A 9,746-nucleotide genomic window follows, 5' to 3' on the forward strand; every position below is an offset into this window, starting at 1 on the left:
GCTGCTGGCCAGATGTAGGCACTGCATTTTGGGGAAAGGCTTGATGATTTCGGCACCTGGTGATTTCCGTGTGCCCCAGGCCTCGTCTCCCTGCCTCCTAGCTTCTGCAATGCAAAGACCCTTCTGTCTCCCTTCCACCGCTCTGTGCCTGTCCCCGCAGAGCAGGACATGGCCGGGAAAGCTCACCATCGGGAGCCTCCCGGGGGCCTGTAGTGCTGACTGGCCAGTCCCCGCCACTTCTTAAGTCCAGGCCCTCTCCTGCCTCCTCAGGGACTATTTGCCCAGGTACGGATGGCAGACCAGATGTGGCAAAAGTCCTCAAGGGTGGGGCCTCGATGCCACCTGGGATGAAGGTTCCTGGTACCCACAACTCCGCCTCCGTTCCCTTTGCTGCCTGGGATGACAGGGAGTGGGGTTGCAAGATGGTGGCCCAGGCCCAGCCCCATCCCCTGGGCTCCATGGTGAGGTGAGCCCATGCCTGGCCAGGAAGACCCCTCCTCAGGGACAGCCCTCCTTGCTGACTTCTCTGCTCCCTCCCTCCCTTCCCTGGCGGCGGGCGGTGGGGGGGAACTCCTAGAGGAAGGACCCACCTCATTTGTTCCCACAGACAAGGGAAATCTCTACCACAGACCCTCAAGGCTAAGAGAGGCCTTGTCTTTGTGCCTTGCCACACCGGGGCTCCCTTCTCTCTGGCCCTGCCCCCCAGTCCCCATTTGGTCTGAGTCCTCAGTACCCTTCTTCTGACGTTCAAAAGTTCGAAACCATGACCGGAAGTTTGGGGACATGGGGTTTGGCCTGACACTGTTCTGGGCACTGGTGTTCAGGCTTGGCTCTGTCTGGATGTTTCTGTCTGTTGGCTAGCTTTGCCTTCGGTAATTGTGAGCCTTCGACTGGGTTTGAGTTTCTGGAAACCGGGAAGGTTTGTGTTCATTTCAAGGTTCAGAAAATCACTGTGGTTTTGGGTCACGGTTAGGTTTGATTTGCGTGCTTGATGGCAGGGGTGGCCCGGGGGCTCTGAGCTAGGCCTAAGCAGGGTCCCCAGGGTCTGAGTGAGAGACACTTGGGCTATCCTCTGGGAGGGGCTGGTCTTGGGCCAAGCCCACAGGGCAAGTGGCTGAGGCTGAAGGGAGGGGCATGGTTCTGGGGAAGTGGAGACAGAGAATTCACTTTCCCTTCAAACCTCTTATCGCAGAGCAGGCCTGCATGTGATTTTCGGGGACACAGGAGAGGCGGTCTGGAGGGAAAGCAGGATGCGCAGCCAGGCCGGGAGCGGGATGGCCCGGGCGCTGTGGGGTGACTCTGCAGCAGGTGTCTGCGCGAGGCCTGCGTCTGTCCCCGCCCGCTGGGTGACTCGGGGCCGCTCTTCAACCTCTCTGAACTCCTTTCCTCATGCCTCTTCCTACAGCGGTTTTGAGATTAAAGAGGGTATTTGTAGAAACTCACAGAGAAGGTCAGAATATATGAGTCCTCGTGAGCTCTACAAAGACAGGGCTATGCCTCATTAATCGTGTTCTTCCCAAGTGAGCAGAGTGCTTGGCCCTCTGCTCATTCAATGAGCCCTTCTCGAAGCCAGATGGGAACTGGCCTCTCGGTTATTACTGTCAGTTTTAACAGTAAGTCTGTTTCCCCGATTGGTGGCCGGAGCTGGAGTCCTGAGCTGCCCTGACGTGCTCTGGAAGGAGCCCTTCTCTCTGCGCACAGCGGTCTTCCTGCAACGGACGCTAGCCTTTGGTCACCTCCCAAGGGGTTCCGCGTTCTCGCCAAGGGCTGTCACCTCCTGCCTCCGAACTGACTCAATCCATTTCCATCCTCCAAGGCCTGGAAGAGTCCTTCTTTGCTAGTCACAAAGAGTTCCCACAGTGTGTGGGTTTTCAAGTTTTGGATCAGTGTGCTGGAGGTTGAGGCCCTTGGTAGAGCGCCCACATGTCCCGGGTTTCCAGCTCTGCTTTAAAATCTTCAGGGTCATTGTTCCTGCGAGCGTCAGCCTCACAGCCTTGAATTTTGGGCTGTGAATAGTAAACTGGCCTCCACTTACTGATTTTCTTGTTCTGGGCCTTTACGTAATCTCCCCGATGCCCCAGGAGGTGGCATGCTAACACTATTCCCATCTGATAGACAAGGAAACTGAGGCTCAGAGAGGTCACGTAACACACTTAAGTTCACACAGCCTGTCGTGGCAGAGCTGGGACACAAAGCCAGGTCTCTGCACGCCCTCCCTCCACCCCGGTAAACTGTCTTTTCTGCCCCAAACATAGTGCACAGATGGGAATGAAGGAGAGCTGGTGGCCAGAAGACCCCTCAGCCTCTGACTCGGTCTGTGAACCCAAATCTCCAGGGAGCCCTTCCCCATCTGGAACAGGGAGGGTGAGGACCACCCTCGGCCCCCAAGCCAACAACCCATCTCCAGCGTTGGAAGACGTAAATGGCTGGCTGCTTTGGCAGGCTGGGCCGTCACAGCTTGTTCGGAAGGTGCAACTGGTCACCAAAGGTGAACTGTCAGGACCAGCACCGCCCGGGACGGCGTCGGACGCCTCCTGCCCGCCACCCTGCACCGATTACTTGCCGCCGCCCCTCTCAGTCCTCCAGTCTGTTCTGCCACCCAAACCACGAGCCTCAGGACGACAGCCACGCGCCCTCCTCCCCCCCCACCTTCCTTCTCCTGGCCCGGCCTCGGTCAATGCCCCAGTGTTTGGCCGCGTCGCCCACGTCAGGGTTACTTTGCCTTCTTCAAGTCGGATCTGCAGCTACCCACCCCTGGGGGCCTGGCAGGCCTCGGGCTTCCCTGGGCTCGAGCACAGCAGGCCTTCTGTGGCTGCTTTGCAGAGGCCCGGCCCTCTTTGAAGATGATGAACATTTGACGAGAGAGTCACGTTTGCACACGGAAGGACACAATTTAACTTGTCGAAAAACATTTGGGTTTCCTTTCACCGGGTTGGGTGGGAGTAAATGATGCAGGAAGACTTCTGTCCCCTTTCTCCACGCTGTTCTAGATTTCTTCTCCAGCTTCCCTTTCCCTTTGCCCAGCCAGCCACCCACTTAGCAGAGCTGAGGTGTCCCCCGCAAGTCCACCGTCAAGCAGCTCTTGAAATGTGCCTGTGCCTCTCTGTTCCAGGCTCCATCGGCCTCTCTTACTGAAATGAGCCTCGCGCCTGGTCTCTGGGTTTCCGCTGCTGCCCACCTGGGACCCTCACAGGATGACTTGGATGAACGCCAGTCTAATCCTGTTGGCCTGAGTTACCTCACGGACCATGTCCCCCTCCACCCCCTCCATCTTCTGCTCTGGCCATGCTGGTCTCCTTCTGGGCAGGTTTCTGGCTCAGCACCTTTGTAAGCACTGTTCCTTCTGCCTGGATGGAATGATCTTCCCGCAAAACCCCACGAGGAGCCCTCATCTCCTCTCGGTTTTCCAGAGGTCACCTTCTCAATGAGACCTTGTCTGTCTACCTCACTTCCCATAGCAGCTCCCCCCTCAACATTCCCCATTCCCCCGGTACCTCCAAGCTTGATTTTTCTCCATCACACTGATCTGACCAGAGGTGGGTTTTCCATGATGCCGATAATGCTTATACTTTAGAGGCCTGCACTAGAGGTTCCAAGGCCCTGACCAAAATTGATAATTATAATTCTTTTTTAAAAAAAGATTTCATTTATTTACTTGAGAGAGAGAGAGAGAGAGAGAGAGATTGATCATGAGCTGGGGAGAGGGAGGAGACTCCTCGCTGAGCAGGGAGCCCAACTGGGAACCCCATCTTGGGACCCTGGGATCATGATCTGAGCCAAAGGCAGATGCTTAACCGACTGAGCCACCCAGGTGCCCCGATATTTATAATTCTTTCTTCTTTCTTCTTAAGTAGTCTATCCTTCCCCCCCAAACTGATAAGCTTCAGGCCCCATAAAAGCCCAGATCTGCCTGCCCCTTACCTGTTTTAATGTTTTTATTATGTCTCTCCCTTTGCCATTAAAACATAAACTCCACAAGGGCAGAATTTTTTGTCTTAAAAATTTTTTTTAACTGTTTTATCTCCAGACCCAGAACAGTGGCCACACACAGTAGGAGCTCCAGAAACGTCTCTGTACGTATGCATGTCAGCCCAGGTACATACTCCACTCAGGGCGTCAGGTTTCTTTTAGGATTAAGACCAGCCTCCTAACACACTCTCAAGGCTCTGCCCTCTGTCTGCTCCCAGATGTGCTAAGATTCAGCCTCAGGGCCTTTGCACAGGCTGCTTCCTCTCCTTGATGCTCTTCCTCTCCTCTTGGTGTCCTTGTCCCATCCTTTAGGTCTCTCCCTAAACACCGTTCCCGTGTCCCCTGCTCAGCTGGGCTCTGGGGTCACATGCCCTCTAGCCCCTTGGAGCTTCTCTTGCTAGCACTGTCATCACAGTCACATGCCATCTGTGCCATTGTTGGTTTGGGATTTATTTCCTTTTGAGGACTGTCAGCTCCGTGGGGGCAGGGCCATGCTTGTCTTGGGGGCTGCTGTGTCCCCAGCGTAATGTCTGGCACATAGTCCTTTCCCTGACTCAGTAAACAGCTGCTGTGGGAAGGGGGAAGATAAAAAACAGGTGGGGAAAGGCGGGAATCAGGCAGTTAATATCAAAATAAACAAAACCACATTAACTTTAGGGCACTTCGGAGCTGAAAGAGATGATCCCGTCCTTAGCTTGTAGACCACGTGCCCCGGCGCGCTGGGGGTTCGTGGAGGTGTCCCACAGGTTGCTGCCCCGCATGCGTGAGCACGGACAGTGTGTGCACGTGTATATAGGTGTGCATGTGCACATGTATGCAGTGCACACTCAGGTGTGTATGTGTGTGTGTGCACGTGCAAGTGTCAGGGGTGGGGGTCAGGAAGGTTGAAAGACCGGCAAATAGACGGATGTCAGACCCCCATTCCCGCTTCAAACAGAGTAGTTCTGCTTTTATCCACTTATATATTGAACTTTGGCTTCTGATTTTGTTTGAAATGAAATAAGCTTTCTGGGGCGCCTGGCTGGCTCAGTCGGTAGAACACATAACTCTTGATCTCGGGGTGATGAGTTCAAGCCCCATGTAGGGCTTACTTAAAAAAAAAAAAGAAAGAAAACAACTTTTAAAAACAATTTAATAAATGAAATGAAATGAAATATAAAAGTTTCCAGCCAAAATAGAATTTGGAAAGTGCTAACCTGATCAAACCCCTCCTTGCTGTTTTATAGATAGGTAAACTGAGGCCCAGAGAAGTAGAAGCACTTGTCCAAGATCACAGAATGAATGAGCCACAAGCCCAAAGACTGTTCCCTGATGGCCAGCCTACTCTTCCCAGTTTGGGCAGAGCATTGCATCATTTCATCTGTGACCAGGTGGCCGAGCACCTGGACATGGTGGAGCTCATGGAAAATCTCCAGCGATCACCAAGCTTCAATCCCATCATGTGAATCAGGAATCGTTTTAGTTGCAGAAGGCATGACTCCCGAGATGCCCGCAGTAAAAATCACCTTGCTGAGCACAAGTACTCGGGGGGAACATCCGGACCCAGAGAGCTAGATTTCCTTTGTGTTTTTCAGTGAAAATTCATCAGCTACTTGCTCGTTTATGTTATTGTCTGGAGGTGCTTCTAGCAAACATACAGCAACAGGCACCAAAGGTTTAGAAAAATTTGTGGGAGCAAAACTTAAAAGGGAAATAATTCTGCGCATTAGTCTCATAGTGTCTGTTTATGTGTGTGAACATGAAAAAAATTAAAAGGATTATTTCTCATATACTTTGGTGCTGGAACAGATACCTCTGGCCATGGGGTCTCTATGGGGGAAGAAGAACCACTGTTTTTCATGCTATAAAATTAAATCTTTAATTTGTTCTCGAATTACAAAAATAATAGGTACACCCGAGGAAGTAGAACACTACAGAAAAATGTACAACTTAGAAAGGGAAAGTGTTGCAATATTGTCCTCCCTCCAGCTAGAACCACAGTTAATACTAATTTGTTTTCAGACCTACTAAGTGAGTGTCAGACACCGGGAGGACAACAGTGAACAAACACAGATGTCATTTGTGATCTCACGGGACTCATAGTTGAGTAGGGAAGAGATATGAAATCACACAATTGTAAAAATTCAATTGTGTTTTGCATTCAAAAGGAAAGATCTGAAGGCACAGAACTGGGGAAAGGGACCTTGATGAGAAGGCCTGGGAAAGCTTTGTTGAGGGAGTCAAGATGGACTTGGGATCTGTTAAGTATGTGAAGATGGGAAGAAAGAGTGGTCAAGGAAGAAGAAATGTCTATGCAAAGGCCCTGCGGCAGGAGAGAGAAAAATCGGTGTGGCAGGAGTGACTGGTTCATGGTGAGGCAGCAGAGACATCTGGGGGTCTGTGAAGAATATAGTAAGATTGTGTCCTAAGAGTAAAGGAAGCCATAAACTTTTAAATAAAATTGAGTGTGACCATATTTGCACTTGATATCTACTCTTTCTGATTTGTCCTGGTGCACGTGTTTAGCAGGATGGCTTAAGCAAAAGAAATCTTTTACTGGCTCACGTGGATACAGCTTGATCAAAAGGGGTTCAGACAGCATCCCCAGGTACTTTCCATCTCTCAGCCTTGTCCTCTGTTCTGCTGACCATTTCCAGGCTCCTACAGCCTCAGGTACTCACACACCATCTTTCCACCTGCACCCCATCGAGAAAGAGTGCCTGCCACTACAGGCATGTCAGTTTCCGCCTTGCTCTGTGGGTACGAACCCCTGGACCAATCACAGTGGTTAGAGGAATGTGATGCTCTGATTGGTCAGGCCCAAATCATATGCTCCACGCCCCCCCCCCCATCAGCTCTGTGATGGGGTGCAGAGCCTGGCAAGAACCCAATCCGCGTGCTGAAGTCAGAGGAGCGGTTACCTCTGGGAGTGGGAGCAGAAGTGACTAAGAGGGCACAGGGCGTCTTCCGGGAGAGCTGGAAATGTGCTCTATCTTGATTTGGGGTTACCTACACGGGTGCACACGTACACAAATACGCATTGAATTGAAACTTTAGTTGTACAAGCTTCACGGTAGGTAAGCCATACCAAGGTTTCAAAAGTACCTTGTGGAGCGTGGGGAAGAGGGCGTTCCCAGAGGAACATCGGGATACTGTTACCAAAAGAAGGGTGAATGGATGTTCCCTGTAATGTATCAATATATGTGTATGTACATATGATGCATAGATGATTTTGACATGGTGTGGACATCACCATGCAGGCATTTTCCTACGATGACCACCGCTTTATGCCAAGAATTTCGTTTCAGAAGTGCTTTATTGGGCAAATGAGTCAGTCTCCTCAGCACTGCTTGCAGGAAGGGGCACCCCAGAATCCTGCCGGGGACCAGCCCCCCTCCCAAAACAACCCATTGCCTGCAGAGGGGGGTGTTTGCATGCTCAAGGACCTCAGGCCTTGCTATGCACCTTGGCTTTGGCCCTCACCTTGCTTGCTCTCCTCTGGGAGTGCTTGCCTCTCCCTTTGGACTCTCTTGTTTTCCCTCTCTCAAATGTGCCCTGTTAAAGGGAATACATTCTTACTCATATTAGGTTGGTAAAGACTGGTAGCTTCTAGAGTGCCTATTCGTGCAGCAAGACACCTTATTTTTTCTTTACAGCTGAAACAGTGATACTTCCAAAAGAGTCTGTCCCAAAACGCAGGGGAATGGTTGGGGATGGGACTCTGACTCTGGACATCAGGACTGAAGTCTCATCTTACATTGGCCACCTGTGGTCCCTGGGGCATCTTACTACCTCTCAGCACCTTACTTTCTTCTCTCCTAGGGAGATGATAGCAGAAGAGAGGATTAGAATGCCCGGCGCACAGTAGGAGGCTTATATGTGTTGGTTACTACAGAAATGGTGCAGCCGGCAGCCTTCGGGAGTGCGCGAGAAGTGGAAGGGGGTGTTCCCATCTGGGGACAGAAGGTTCCTCTCTCCTCTGGTTCTGGCCCACCTTGGTGTCCTCTTCTTCAATCCCCTGTGTCTAGTTTCCTCTCCTTTTATTCTTTCTGCCCAGGGCATCTTTTCTTTGCGAGGAAGGGACTGCTTTGGGCTGTTCTCTGGGAGGCTGCCCTGGCATGATGGCCGGAGCTCACCGATCCCTGAGGCTAGATGGCCCAGGAATCCTCTCTGCTACCCTGTGGCCTGCCAGCCACCCAACTTCTGTCTGTGTTCTTCTGACCCGGGAGGCCCTTTGACTGTCAGCACAATTGGTGAAGAGAACTCAGGCTTTGAAGTCAGAGAGATGTGAGTTCCAACGTGCCTGGAAGGGGCTTCACTTCTGAGGGGCTCCGTTTCCTTAGTGGGAAGAAGTGGCCCACGCGGCGCCTGGCAGGGTTGGGGGCAATAAATGAGGCCGTGTATATGTGGCCAGAACCCAGGAGGCCTTTGCCTTCCGTGTGGGCTTGCTCTCTTTCTCTTCTGAGTGAGGAGATGTCCTTGGCAGCCTTGTTTGGGGTGTGTGGTCCAATTTACTGGGAAACAAAATAGGGGCTCTATCAGTTTGCTTGGGCTGTCAAACCAGGTCCCACAGGCGAGGTCGCTTAAACAACAGAAATTCATTTTCTCACGGTTCTGGAAGCTCGAGGGTGTCGCAGGGTTGGTTTCTTCTGATCTCTCTGTGGTTTGCAGATGGTCGTCTTCTTGCTGTACCTTCCCATGGTCTTCCGTCTGTGCCTGTTCGCGTCCTGCCTGCCTCCTCTAAGGCCTACCCAATATGGCCTACCCAATATGGCCTCACATTCCCTTGACTGCCTCCTGAAAGACTCTGTCTCCAAATACAGTCACATTCTGAGGTACAAGGGTTAGGACTCAAACAGATGAATTTGGCAGACATGGTTCTGCCCGTGACAGAGACTTTGAACCAAACCAGCTCCTCTGTCCATCACTCATCATCCCAGTTCCCTTGCTTTAGGCTTGGGAGGTTTTTGAGCTCCCAGAGTTCCCTCTCTCGCCCTTGGGCAGCACACACCCTAAAACTGGAATGACACATAGGAGATTATCAACGGTCTTGCACAAGAATGACATGGAAATTGATGACGCTTTCCATATTTAAAGAAAAATTTCCCCCTCCAAATGGGCTTCTCTCTAGGGTGAAGACCCCTCTTTTTTTTTTTTTTTAAAGATTTTATTTATTTATTTGACAGAGATAGAGACAGCCAGCGAGAGAGGGAACACAAGCAGGGGGAGTGGGAGAGGAAGAAGCAGGCTCACAGCAGAACAGCCTGATGTGGGGCTCGATCCCATAACACCGGGATCACGCCCTGGGCCAAAGGCAGACGCTTAACCGCTGTGCCACCCAGGCGCCCCTGGTGGAGACCCCTCTTAAAAGCTGGCTCAGGCAGAAGAGTAGAGGGTTGCCAGAGCCACGGGACGGGCACCAGGGAGGATGCCAACCCCGGAAGGATGCTCTCCGGCTGTGGCAGGTGTCTGGCCATCGCAGAGCCCCACACATGCTCCCAGAGCTGATCCCGGGCCCAGTGGTTTCCTGCAGGGTGTCTGTAAACCCGACTTTGCCACGTTGCCGGCTTCCAGAGGCCAATCCGTTCCCCCACTTGCTTGGCTGGCGGGCCTGGGTGTGTGGCTTTGGGGAGAAGACAGGCGGACCGTGTCGGTGAGCCGGGCAGACTGGCAGACACCCCCATGGAGCGGGGTGGGATGGCAGGAGTTTGAAGCTAATCTCATTAGCCGCCACATCCTGCATCTCCCGAGGCTCTTCCCCACCCCCGCGGCCCACAGCTCAGTGCCCACTCCCGGGC

The 9,746-nt window shown here is 52.3% G+C and overlaps 1 non-coding gene across 1 annotated transcript; it reads left to right on the top strand.

Annotated features, from left to right (window-relative positions):
* Positions 1-8,940: 8,940 nt before the first annotated feature.
* Positions 8,941-9,043, top strand: LOC121104856. Its single transcript, XR_005837230.1, has one exon. It is a non-coding gene; the product is annotated as a U6 spliceosomal RNA (small nuclear RNA).
* The last annotated feature ends 703 nt before the right edge of the window (positions 9,044-9,746 follow it).

The sequence above is a fragment of the Ursus maritimus genome, unplaced genomic scaffold (assembly GCF_017311325.1).
Source record: "Ursus maritimus isolate PB19 unplaced genomic scaffold, ASM1731132v1 scaffold_23, whole genome shotgun sequence".
In the NCBI taxonomy this organism is placed as follows: domain Eukaryota; kingdom Metazoa; phylum Chordata; class Mammalia; order Carnivora; family Ursidae; genus Ursus; species Ursus maritimus.